Genomic DNA, 14101 nt, shown 5'->3' on the forward strand with positions numbered 1-14101 from the left:
AAGAATCTGCCTGTTTTGCTCAGAAAGGTAATTTACAGCCGTGCCGTCATCTCTGTGGGATCCTCTCCCTACCTGCCCTTTCTCAGCTGCATCTTTTTTTTCTTTTCTTTGTCTTTTATAATTACTCACTTCGGCTTGCTTAGGATAAAAGTGGAACAAAAATGTTTTCTTTGCAGCCAATTTCGAAACTGGCAAAATAGTTTTTAGTGCAAGAGTTTCCTAAGCAAAGAAGTGCCTGAATATTTCCCCACCGCCACCCCCTCCTGCGACCAAATCTGAAAACAACAACCACCCCCATGCCAACCTTTCTTTGGTCTCCTTTCTTCATTTGAATTATTGTCCTCCTATCTGTCTTATAGCAACACTGTTGTGGAGATCAGAGGGGAAGTTACACCATTGGAGAATATTATGGCAAATTTCAGAATTGCGGTGAATGTTGACATTTACTGGCCATTATTATTATTTTCTTTGAAGGAGGCCCAGTGGGAAATTTCCAAAAATGTGTCATGAAGCACTTTTTTGACATTTCGGTGCCGTAGCACTGAAAAATGTCCTTTAGCAGAAAGCACTGGAGAGAGATATACTATTTGGATATTTACTGGTAAATGTCAGCATTTTATTGTTCATATTTGAATGATTAGAAAAACCAAAACATTTCCTTCTGGGTGTCTTGAAAACTTACTGATGAATGCCAACATTCACATTCTGACACCGATTGCAATACATTTATTTATTGGGGGGGGGGGTTGGGTTTCAATGCAGCATGTGGCTTTAGCTCATTCTTCTCCCCACCCCCTTGAATTCTGTAATCAGTTCAAGGTCACCCATTCCAAATTCTGCCGTATATCAGCTTGTGGGTTGTTGTGACACCCATAGGTTGCTTCAGCAAGGGAGCCAAGCTGAGATTCAGAAGCTCTGGAGCAAACCTTACTTTCAAGTGCACTGTGATGCAAACCCGTCAGAGCATTTTGGCCTCTGGATTCAGGGAGCAAAATCATAGAAGCAGAATTGTAGAGGTGGAAGACACCCCTAGGGTCATCTAGTCCAACCCCCTGAAATGCTGGAATCTTAGCTCAAGCATCCATGGCAGATGGCCACCCAACCTCTGCTTAAAAACCTCCAAGGAAGGAGAGCCCACAACCTCCTGAGTGGGCTGGGCCCGGGGGTAACCCGTGAAACGCGGTCCAGAATCCAAATATTCCGCTTGCAGTCAGTCCAACAGGGCCATGGCAGGAAACCAGGCAAGGACAGGTGCAGGATCTAGCATACAGCAATGTTGCTCCCACAACCTGGGGCAGGGTCCGACAGCCTTTTATCTTTGTCGGGGTAGCAGCCGGTCCTGATCCCCCGGCGACTTGCCTCCCTGTTTTGCCCGAAGGCGAGCACTCCTCCTGCGAGTACTCAGGTCTCCCCTTCTCTCAGACCTCAGTCTCTGCAGCTCGGGATATGTTGGTGGGTTACTAGACCCAGGGGCCGCCTCAACCTCCCCTGACCCAACCAGTAGTGGAGCAGCTGTAAGAGATGGCCCAGCTGAAGGCAACGAGGTAATCCCCGCATCTGGAGCCAGGGCAGGCTCAGGCCCCTGACTCGGCCCAGTTTGTGTTTGTTGCAGGGGAACCGGTGCAGACTGGGACTCTTCAGGATCAGTCCCCAGACTTGGTTCAGATGATGCCTGAGGCAAAGGATCTGGTGCGGATTGAGACTCCTCTGGTTCCGAGTCCGAGCCCGAGTCCCAGGCCATCACACCGAGGGAGACCGCCCCACTGTCAAACAACTCTTACTGCCAGAAAGTTCTTCCTGGTGTTTAGTCAGAATCTCCTTTTCTTGAAGTGAGGCAGGGTGGTGTCAGCTAAAGGCATCCAGACTGGTGCCTTATTCGAGGTGTATTCCACAACATGTTCTTCACAGAATAGTAGTGCATCACCGCTGAATTTATTCTGGTTTGTTGGTTGTTATACTGCAACACATCATTGCTGTCCAAAGGGGCTATAGCACAACAAAAGTGGATCAAAAAAGCCCCCCAGAAGATATATAGTATAAAAAGTTATCAGAGCTCAGCAGGAATATATGGGATATGCACCAAATGAAGGAATTTGACTGTCCCAGCACTTTTTCAGGTGCAGATAGCACTGAAAAGAGGATTGTGTATGACCACCCTGACAGCATCATGAGCACAAATAATGACCAATGCGCAATAAAAAATGATGTCTGGGGCAGCCCTGAGAGATACAGTGCAAGCAAAAGGATATTTTATTGCTCCAGGTAATATAATAAAATGGAAGGCAAGGCAGTCCTATACCTCAAGTCCTGGAAGAAGAAAATACAGAAAACAAGTAAAGTAAGATGATTTGGAAAAGTCCAAAACCTTGCAGAGAGGGAGAAGGGAGCAAGAGATCTTTTGCAGCCTGCAATACCCATACTTTGCCAGAATAGTTCAATGGCAGCATGTGAAAGCATCATGGAAAAAGCAAACAGTCAATCTTTCACCATACGATACACCTATGATTTTATTAAAGTCTGTTTTATTCTTCCTTAGACCTGGGATTGTAGCCCGCTAAGGAATGAAATCATTGAAATGAATGGGCCTAAATGAGTTATATCCATTAATTTCAGCAAGCCTTCTCCGAGTAGGACTATCACTTTTGCAATGATGGCTAATTTTTTTTAAAAAAAATTATTTTTATTTTTTGTGTGGCAACTAAGATTTCCTTTATTCTGGAAATTCAGGATTCTCCTACCACAAGGAAAGCACTGTGGCGAAGAATTTAACCATTTCCGAAGGGGGATTGCATAACCGTAAAAAACGACAACAACAAAAAACCAGTCATTGCTAGTTTATGACTCTTCCTCCCTCTGCCGCCATTTTGAAACTGGCTCTATCCCATGCCACCATTTTGTGACTGGTGGGCCTCAGTTATTTCCATCTCTTTTGAGTGTGCCCTAGGGGCTTCAGAACCATTGGCATTTTTTAAAAAAATCTTTTTTAAGTGCACATATTACTGAAATTGACAAGCCAAAATTCATTATGTTAGCAAAGAATGCTAGGACAAATATGCAATGAAATGCTGGTTTTATTTTTGTGAGAACTTTCTAAACAAATATATTGACAAACTGTGAAAAGGTAGCAAGCTGAACTTGAAGTTGGAAAAAAGAAAAAACCTGAGACAAGCCTTTATCCCCCTCCTTGCTGTACAGTATATTTAGAGAGGTACGGTTTATAAATGCTATTAGTAGGAGTAGTTAATTCAGTTTTCCTCGTTAATCAATCCCCTTGGCCCTGTAATGATTTTTGTTGCTGCTGCTGCTCTCCTCTGAACTGTCTCCAGCCGAGAGGAGGGTCTGTTGATTAGCAGCAACGCTCTCTATGCCTATGGGATATGTTCGTTTCCAGATCTCTGTCTACCCTGGTAGAATAGTCAATAAGTACTTTCTAACATGACAGTGTGGTAATTGCATATGGTTAAGCGTGTGGCTTGAGGAATACTGAAGAGCTTAGAGGAGCAAGAGAGCTCTCGAGAGGAAACCCTTAAGTCGGGGATGGGGAACCGAGGACCTTCTAAACCAGGCATCCGCAAACTCGGCCCTCCAGATGTTTAGGGACTACAATTCCCATCATCCCTGGCCACTGGTCCTGTTAGCTAGGGATGATGGGAGTTGTAGTCCCAAAACAGCTGGAGGGCCGAGTTTGCGGATGCCTGTTCTAAATGCTGTTAGACTACAGATCCCATCATTCCTGACTGTTGGCTGATGGGAGTTGGAGCCCAGCAACCAGCAGCACACACGTTCTTTATTACGGTCCAAAGACCCACAAAAGCATTTTCGAGAGCAAAGCACAATGGAAATACAGTGGTACCTCGGGTTAAGAACTTAATTCGTTCTGGAGGTCTGTTCTTAACCCGAAACTGTTCTTAACCTGAGGTACCGCTTTAGCTAATGGGGCCTCCCACTGCCGCCGCGCCGCCGCCACACAATTTCTGTTCTCATCATGAAGCAAAGTTCTTAACCCGAGGTACTATTTCTGGGTTAGCAGAGTCTGTAACCTGAAGCATCTGTAACCCGAGGTACCACTGTATGGAAAAGACTCCTAGGCAGTCATTGTCTTTCATCCAAGACATGTTGATTTTTAATTCTTACTACCTCCGAGATAAATTTTGCCATTACAGTGGTACCTTGGGTTACAGACGCTTCAGGTTACAGAGGCTTCAGGTTCACCAAGCACAAACCCCCAAAAATTAAATCTGCGACAGGACAGAGGCTTTCGGACATGCCAGGAAATATCTGTCTTGCCTTGGTCTCAGATACAATCTTAGTTGAACCTTCCTCAGCTCCATTGCAAAAAGATCTCCGCATAGTGTCATGAATTATGAAACACTGACATTTCATGTTGAATTAATGCAAAGGGCTCTTTAAGGAGTAGAGCGGAGTGGGTTGCATACATGCCAGGCCGGCTATTTTTCAGAATAAGGTGGTGGTGGTGGGGATGTATTTGCATAATGGAAATGACCTATTAATACAAATCCTTCCCCTGGGAAAGACACGGGGAGATTATGCTACGCAGGTAATCAGCTTGCCACACATCACCAATGCGCTTCTCTCAAAGTTTGACCAATAAGTTATCCTGCGTTGTTCTCCCATAGAGGGTGATGATACGCTTTTGACTAGGTGAGCTTATCTTCACTTGGCTTAAAAATAAGAAAAGACCGGGGGGGGCATAAAATTGTAGGCGCTTTAGAAAAAGGTAACCACTTACTCAAAAACAAAAATGTGTTTATTTGTAGATGCACATCTTCACTGTTAGTACAGTGGTACCTCGGGTTACAGACACTTCAGGTTATAGACGCTTCAGCTTACAGACTCCACTAGCCCAGAAATAGTACCTCGGGTTAAGAACTTTGCTTCAGGATGAGAACAGAAATCACGCTGCAGCAGCGGGAAGCCCCATTAGCTAAAGTGGTACCTCAGGTTAAGAACAGTTTCAGGTTAAGAACGGACCTCCAGAATGAATTAAGTTCTTAACCCGAGGTACCACTGTATGTGTTTGTGCATACAGGAGGTATCTGAGGCAGAGCTCCATCGCTGATGCTTACCTGGGCAGTAGTGGTGGGCTAGAGTCCATTGTGGCTGGTTGGGCAGAAAGTAGAGAGAAGAATGGCAGTTGGTGCCAGAACCATGGACAGGCAGAACCAATCCTAAGGTTCGGTCGGGTGGGGGAGTCTGGCTGAGTTTCAAAGGGCAGTGCGCCATTCACCCTAATGGGTCGGCCTCCACCACCATAGAATCATAGAGTTGGAAGGGACCCCCAGAGTCATCTAGTCCAGCCCCCTGCAATGCAGGAATCTCAACTAAAGCATCCATGACAGATGGCCATTCAACCTCTGCCTAAAAACCTCCAAGGAAGGATAATAATAATTTATTATTTATTATTTCTACCCTGCCCATCTGGCTGGGTTTCCCCAGCCACTCTGGGCAGCTTCCAACCGAATATTAAAAACAATACAGCGTCAGACATTAAAAACTTCCCTAAACAGGGCCGCCTTCAGTTGTCTTTTAAAAGTAAAATAGTTTTTTATTGCCTTGACATCTGGTAGGAGGGCGTTCCACAGGGAAGGTGCCACTACCGAGAAGGCCCTCTGTCTGGTTCCCTGTAACCTCACTTGTTGCAGCGAGGGAACCGCCAGAAGGCCCTCAGCACTGGCCCTCAGTGTCTGGGCTGGATGATGGGGTGGAGACGTTCCTTCAGGTATACAGGACCGAGGCCGTTTAGGGCTTTAAAGGTCAGCACCAACACTTTGAATTGTGCCTGGGAGCCAATGAAGATCTTTCAGGACTGGTGTTATATGGTCTCAGTGGCCACTCCCAGTCACCAGTCTAGCTGCCGCATTCTGGATTAATTGAAGTGTCTGAGTCACCTTCAAAGGTAGCCGCTTTGAGTTTACAACTTCCCGAGAGAGTCAAACAGCCCTTACCGTCAGAAAGTTCTTCCTGATGTTGAGTCGGAATCTCCTTCCTTGTAACTCGAAGCCATTGGCTCAGGCCTTGCCCTCCAGAGCAGGAGAAGACAAGCTTCCTCCATCCTCCATGTGGCAGCCCTTGAGATATTTGAAGGTGGCTTTCAGTCTCATCCAGGCTAAGCACACCCAACTCCTTTAACCCTTCCTCACAAGGCTTGGTTTCCAGACCCTTGTTCATTTTAGTCGCCCTCCTCTGCACATGTTCCAGCTTGTCAATATCCTTCTTGAATTGTGGTGCTCAGAACTGGATGCAGAATTCCAGGCAGGGAAAATGGGAGGTCCCGTTTTTTTCCAGGACACTTGCGGGGTATGTGTAAGTCGTTTACACCTCCAGTGCCCCCTGGAACTCCCTTGACTCCTAGTGCACCTGCCCCCCAATAATCCCCACACCACTTTGGGAGCCACCGATTTAAAAGGTGGAATCATGCAAATCTTTTTATGGAGAACGTTCCTGTGTATCACCCCAAAACTCCAAAGCAAAAGTCCAAGAGCTTGTCCATTAAAATGTATAGCCTGTGTTGGTTTTTGCACACGAGCCTTGCTCTGATTTTGGAAATGCAGTGGTACCTCGGGTTACAGACGCTTCGGATTACAGACGCTTCAGATTACAGACTCCGCTAATCCAGAAATAGTGCCTCGGGTTAAGAACTTTGCTTCAGGATGAGAACAGAAATTGTGCGGCGGCAGCAGGAGGCCCCATTAGCTAAAGTGGTGCTTCAGGTTAAGAACAGATTCAGGTTAAGAACGGACCTCCGGAACAAATTAAGTTCTTAACCCGAGGTACCACTGTAGAGGCTTTGCTTGGAGCTGCTTTGAAATAACCTGCTTCTAAAGGTCTGGATCATAACCACAACCAGGGCAAATTTTGCCAGCTGTCCTGTAATGGCTGAAAGTTTCCAACCTCCCTTCCCGGCCCACGATTAGTAACAAGTCACCGGGTGTTGGGAAAATTTACTCGGAGTTCTCATGTTTTCAGCTGCTGTAGACACTCACAGTACCTGCTTCTCCCCCCCCCCCCTCCTCCAAAGCATACATAAATAATGCATTTCAAAATGGGAATATTTTTGTACTCATTTCGTAGCTGCCATCTCAGATTAGGAGAGACATCTCTCAGTGCGAGATTTAAGCAGGCGTAACTTTTCTTCTGCCTCTTGTCCCAGATTCTATTGTTAAAAAGCTGCTCCGAACAGAAATCTGGAATTAGAAAGTTTGCAGAAACCATCCTGACACGGCACAAATTTATTTTGACATATCTCACTTTCCTCGGCTTTGCCCCTCCCCGACATCTCTGTTTGCTGAATTTGTACTAGCGACAGGTTGGCAGGTAAAAAATAGCATTATTTGTTGATTTCATTGCCACCTACCTCCCATCTGGTTCCAGATGTACGTTTTGTATAACTTTGTGTGTATAACTAACTCCTGTTCAACTTTGGAATATGATAGTTTGAGAAGAGGCGGGTTGAGTGTGATATATAAAAACGATATAGGGAGAATAATGGAACACGCCATAAAGTCTTGCATGAATTGTCTCTGGTTCTCTGATCCCTAGCCATTGGCTGAACTGCTGTGATGTCACAGAGTATTCTGTCCAATCATAAGAATGCCTAAGGAATAAGTATAAAGCAAGGAATGAACGGCATGTTGCAAAGAGTGCTGCTTTGTGTGTTTACATTTTGTTGCGGGCAAATCTTGACCTTTGGGTACATCTTTTGAATAGAAAAAGCTGGAATTTTTTGGAAATAAATGGAGACAGAGCAAGTGGCCATGGGAAGACAAGGGAGGCCAAGGGCAGCGGAGTAAACGGACAAGGGTCGTGCAAAGAACAGGGTTGTTGAATTAAAGCAGCTTGGAATTTAAGCACCTTGTGTTCAGCACAGAATTGCAGGGGGAAATCAGGGACAAACAGTGGTGTGGTGGTCAGGGCAGGGGTCAGCAAACTTTTTCAGCAGGGGGCCGGTCTACTGTCCCTCAGACCTTGTGGGGGGCTGGACTATATTTTTTTGGGGGGATGAACGAATTCCTGTGCTCCACAAATAGATGCATTTTAAATAAAAGCACACCTTCTACTCATGTAGAAAAACACTAGGCAGGCTCCACAAATAACCCAGAGATGCATTTTAAATAAAAGGATATCATTTTACTCATGTAAAAACACGCTGATTCCTGGACCGTCCCCAGGCTGGATTTAGAAGGCCAGATCTGGCCTCCGGGCCTTAGTTTGCCTACCCATGGGTCAGGGGTTGGGAAGGGTGAAGGCCCATTGCTATTTCTTTCAGTATCCCTGTCTCCAGTATCCTAGAGTTGTGCCATCAGCATGAAAGGGGAGCTTTTTAGCCACTGTATGCTCCAAAGCTAGGATTCAAGGCAGGGTCAGCCAGCCCATGAGGCAGAGTGAAACAGCACACCTTGGGTGGCAAAATCCCGCAAGGTGGCATCCCCTCACCTGTCTCCCAATGCCAGGATCACATTCCAGGATCAAATCAGAAACCAGGGTGATTTCTGTAAATCCTGGAAAATATTTTTTTTAAAATAATTTTTATTGGTTTTTACAACATAGAAAAACAAAAACACATACAAACAAACAAGACACGACTTCCCCATACCTCCCCTTCACTGCATCCTTATTTTAAAAAATAATTATTATTAGCAATCCTTCAATCCTTTTTTATCCCTAACTTCCTTGACATTCTTTTAAGGTTAAATTTTCACAGCTGTGATTCTCTGTTTCATACCCCTTGACATCTTAGCATTCCGAAATTTTACAACAGTTCTTAAGATATACTTTAAATTTTTTCCAGTCCTCTTCCACTGTCTCTCTCCTCTGGTCACGGATTCTGCCGGTCATCTCTGCCAGTCCCATGAATTCAGTCACCTTAGTCTATCATTCTTCCAGAGTAGGTAGTTCTTGAGTCTTCCAATACTTTGCCAAAAGAATTCTTGCTGCTGTAGTTGCGTACATGAAAAATGTTCTGTCCTTCTTTGGAATCATTTGGCCGACCATGCCCAAGAGAAAGGCCTCCGGTTTCTTTACAAATGTCCACTTAAGGATTTTCTTAATTTCATTATAGATAATTTCCCAGTAGGCCTTAATCTTTGGGCAGGTCCACCAAAGATGATAGAAGGTTCCTTCGCATTCATTACATTTCCAGCAATTATTATTGGGCAAATGATATATCTTTGCAAGCTTGACTGGGGTCATGTACCACCTGTAGATCATTTTCATTATGTTCTCTTTTAAGGCACTACATGCCGTGAATTTAATGCCTGTGGTCCATAACTGTTCCCAGTCAGCAAACATAATATCATGGCCGATGTCTTGTGCCCATTTAATCATAGCTGATTTCACCGTTTCATCCTGTGTGTTCCATTTCAGCAGCAGGTTATACATTCTAGACAGATTCTTAGTATTGGGCTCTAACAGTTCTATTTCTAACTTTGACCTCTCCTTCTGGAATCCTAGTTTCCTGTCCTGCTTAAAGGTCTCATTAATCTGATGATAATGTAACCAGTCTCGAACTTTAGATTTTAGTTTCTCTGTAAATCCTGGAAAATAGGGACAGTTGGAGGGACTGTTAACCCCTTATTTCTAACTCTCATAGAAGTTGGCTTTTTATTTAATTTTAAGGCCTTTCTGCTGTGGCTACTCTTTCAGTAATTCCACCGTATGAACATTTTACTGGTGAGCAAACAGAATCAGAGATGTCATCAGCATGGGTCCCGAGGAAATCAAAAGGGGAGCGGCTGCCACAGAAACAAGTTTATTGGAAAATGAGCGGGTGGGGGGGGCTGGGGGAGGTTTTTAGGTCCAGCTGTGCATCTGCAGCTGTTGAACTGTCAATATAGCTTCTAAGAGCAAAGCTGTGTTTTTAAGATTTATTCCTGGTTAGATATGGATGAAAATGGCCAGGTCTCCCTTTAAATGCACTCTCTTCTCTCTCTCCCCCTCCCTCTCCCTCTCCCTCTCCCTCTCCCTCTCTCCCTCTCTCTCCCTCTCTCTCCCTCTCTCTCCCTCTCTCTCTCTCTCTCTCTCTCTCTCTCTCTCTCTCCCTCTCCCTCTCCCTCTCCCTCTCCCTCTCCCTCTCTCTCTCTCCCTCTCTCTCCCTCTCTCTCCCTCTCTCCCTCCCTCTCTCTCACACACAAACACTGACACACAAAAACACACAGGGAAAGGAGCCAGGCAGAGGGGGAAGGATGGAGGCCAGCACCAGCGAGAGAGACTAATTTCGTTTTTGAGTCCCTCACTTGTAGCATCTCTGTAGCCGAGTGAGCAGCAAGGGCAGAGCACTGCAACAAACAAAGATTAAACTGGGACAGCAAGTTTTGGACTTGATAACAAAACTACAGTCAGCACAAGTCAATATTCACAAATGATAAAGGTAAAGGGACCCCTGACCATTAGGTCCAGTCATGGCCGACTTTGGGCTTGCGGTGCTCATCTTGCTTTATTGGCCGAGGGAGCCAGCGTACAGCTTCCGGGTCATGTGGCCAGCATGACTAAGCCACTTCTGGCGAACCAGAGCAGCGCACGGAAATGCTGTTTACCTTCCCACTGGACCTATTGATCTACTTGCACTTTGACGTGCTTTCGAACTGCTAGGTTGGCAGGAGCAGGGACGGAGCAATGGGAGCTCACCCCGTCGCGGGGACTCGAACCGCCGACCTTCTGATCAGCAAGTCCTAAGCTCTGTGGTTTAACCCACAGCGCCACCCGTGTCCCATTCACAAATGATAAGAACATCCAAAAAATGCCTTGCCATAGGTCCATCGAGTTTGGCATCCTGTTCTCACAGCGGCCAGTTGGATGCCTATGGGAAATTTGCAAGGAGGCTCTGAGTGCAACAGCGTTCTTCTCCCCAGTTTGGTTTTCAGAGATGTACTTCCTCTAACAGTGGAGGTCGAACATAGTCATAGTGGTGAGTAGGCTTGCTATGATGTATAAGGCTGAATCAGATAAGTCCTGGAGATGCAATGAGGTTGAGGGAACGTTCCTTCACATGTGGTGGACTTGTAAAAGGGTAAAAGAGATTGGGAAATGATCCATAATGAATTTAGGGGGATGTTTTAAAGTACTTTTCCAAAAAAACAACAACAACCAGAGTCCTTTTTGTTGGGGATAATTCAGATAGAAATTCCCAGGTGTCAAAAAAGGTTATAGTGTGCTACAACTGCTGCCCTTGTTTTGTTAGCCCAAAAATGGAAAACGAGCGAGGTCCCAACCAAAGAAGAATGGCAACTTAAGCTCACAGAATATGCACAGCTTGCAGACTTAGAGTAAGAGAACAAGAAGAACATATGTTTAGAGAAGATTGGAAAATGTTTATTGAATACAGTGGTACCTCGGGTTACATACGCTTCAGGTTACATACGCTTCAGGTTACAGACTCCGCTAACCCAGAAATAGTACTTCAGGTTAAGAACTTTGCTTCAGGATGAGAACAGAAATCGTGCTCCGGCGGCGCGGCGGCAGCAGGAGGCCCCATTAGCTAAAATGGTACCTCAGTTTCAGGTTAAGAACAGTTTCAGGTTAAGAACAGACCTCCGGAACGAATTTAGTACTTAACCCGAGGTACTACTGTATATGGGGGGCGGGGCGGGGAATTGTACACTTGAAAGATAAATTCAACAGTGTAAATAAGTTTCGATGTATAATGGAATACTGAATGGTTTAGTTTTTGTAAAATATGCAGGGATTTATGATATGTAAAATGAACCATGGAAAGTGAAGAAGGGAAGTCATTGATACTTTAAGGATTTCTAATGCTCTTTTAATCCAATCCAAGTCGGTGGTTATTGTGGGAACGTCAAACCGTGGTTTATGATACTAGTTTGCTGGCCCCAAACAAATCAGTTAGTGAGCCTGGCTAGTTTGAGATATGCGAACAAACCATGGTTTAGTGTTGCGTTCAAACCAGACGAAGGGGTGAGGATGGAGACACTGAAAATGATAGGGACTATGGAACGATCTTTGGTATAAGAGGGATATTGTAATCATGTCCCTGTTTTAATCTGTGTCATTCTGGAGGCTATAAGTTCAAATGTGTACTTCAGGCAACCTTCATCCAGGCTTCCAGCTAATCTAGCTTTGATCCGGCCAGGACCACAGCACAAAATTAATCGCTCCAAACATGTGAAAGAAGTAAAACAAGATCCAATCTGCGACTTAAAAATGCTTTCTAAATTCCAGCGCTTTCTTCAAGGGGGCAGTGGTTGCATTTGGCAATTGCACAGCATTTAGCATTTGAAAGCCGTGTCTCTATAGCTTTGTAGAATGACAACAACGTTTTAAACAAAAAACAGAAAAGGACAAAAACAACAACAACAAAAACCCTTGTAGATCATAGGAAATTATCCCTCAAGGATAGAAGCAAAACCATAATTAAATCTGAAAGTGATAACTGATAGCTGGGTCTATCTTTCCTTTTTTCTTTTTGTGGCAACATGGCTTGCAAAAAAAAAAATAAGACAAAAAAGTACAGGGAGGGGGGAGAACCCCTCACTTCAGAAGTTGGAAAAGCCCCGGTGCCTTATCAAGGCAAAAGACTGTCAAAAGAAAAGAGATTCAAAGAGATATATTTTTCTTCCCCGTTTGAAAGGCAATCTGGCAGTGTTTGCTGAAAGTCTGGATTTCGTTTCAAGAATGTGAAAACAGAACAATTTCCGATTACTGTTTGTTTTCCTGAGTGCGATTTGATAGGATAGACTGCCATGAAGGGGAAAGAAGGGGAGGGAGGAAAGAGAGCAAGACATTCTCTGATTACTGACCCTCCATGGTTAATATTTACAGCTCATTAAGGCCCTTTCATCTTCTACAAACTTTTAAGGAAGAGCTGCTCCATGCGAGGACCTGTTAGGAGATTTGAAGCTGAAATCATCCTACAGATGTCCACGTATACACAGGGCAAGACAGATGCGTGTGTACATGATGCAGAGATGTGTACATGATGCGCACATGGCAGGAGGTGACTTTGACATCTCTATTATCTCCTCTCACGAACCTGAACGGGCAAGCTGAAGATAAACAGAAAAGGAGCTCCATTGCAGCAGGAACGTCCCTGACATCTCTGGTTCTGCATGCAGTTCCCTTTTTGTCTGCACATTTGTATCAATTGCATCTTTATCCCACCTGCTAGTGCTTCAGGTGTGCCCTGACTCTGCTATGGCTGTCCTCACACTGAATGGGGCCCAGGGGTTACTGTGAAGAGACTTCCCTCTGCTGTCCTTTAATGCCATGTTGAAGAATACGCCTGATATGAAATATTATGTAAAGGGCAGGATTGATATAACATTTATGAAGTAAAATGAATTAAAGCAGTAAATAAGGAGATGAAATAGAATGGATAATTATAATTATATGCAAGAAAAGAGGGTAAAATATGGAAACCAGGGTGGGACGGGGGAAAATCTGAGGGGTTTGTATAATCCCAGTATCATATACAGTGGTACCTCGGGTTAAGTACTAAATTCGTTCCGGAGGTCTGTACTTAACCTGAAACTGTTCTTAACCTGAAGCACCACTTTAGCTAATGGGGCCTCCTGCTGCTGCCGCGCCACCGGAACACGATTTCTGTTCTCATCCTGAAGCAAAGTTCTTAACCTGAAGCACTATTTCTGGGTTAGCGGAGTCTGTAATCTGAAGCGTATGTAACCTGAGGTACCACTGTATATGGAAAATGTTTGGAGTGCATGGAAATAATGTTAACATAAAAAACCCTGAAAATAAAAAAAAATATCAGGGAAACTCTGGATTACATGAGCAGAGGCAAACCTGGAGGCCTGAAGGAATAGCCCTAATGTAGAGACAGCTTGGGTTTTCTGCTGATACAAAGCCACCACCTACATTTCCTGATGGACTCAGGCACTAGAAGGCAATGTTCTGCCCTCCAAATGCTGTGAACTACAACTCCCAACAACTCTAGCCAGAATAGCCAATGATGGATAGGAGTTGAATTTCAGCACCCGGTGGGCACCTATCCCTGCAGCAAAACATAACCATTGAGGCCACATGCTCAGTTTTGACCTATATTAATTGATTCCACCATTTTGATTCTCAGGAACCATTAGTAGAAAATTAGTGCTATCTCTACAAAAAT

Source organism: Podarcis melisellensis, assembly GCF_964234715.1.
Source record: "Podarcis melisellensis genome assembly, chromosome: 4".
Lineage (NCBI taxonomy): Eukaryota > Metazoa > Chordata > Lepidosauria > Squamata > Lacertidae > Podarcis > Podarcis melisellensis.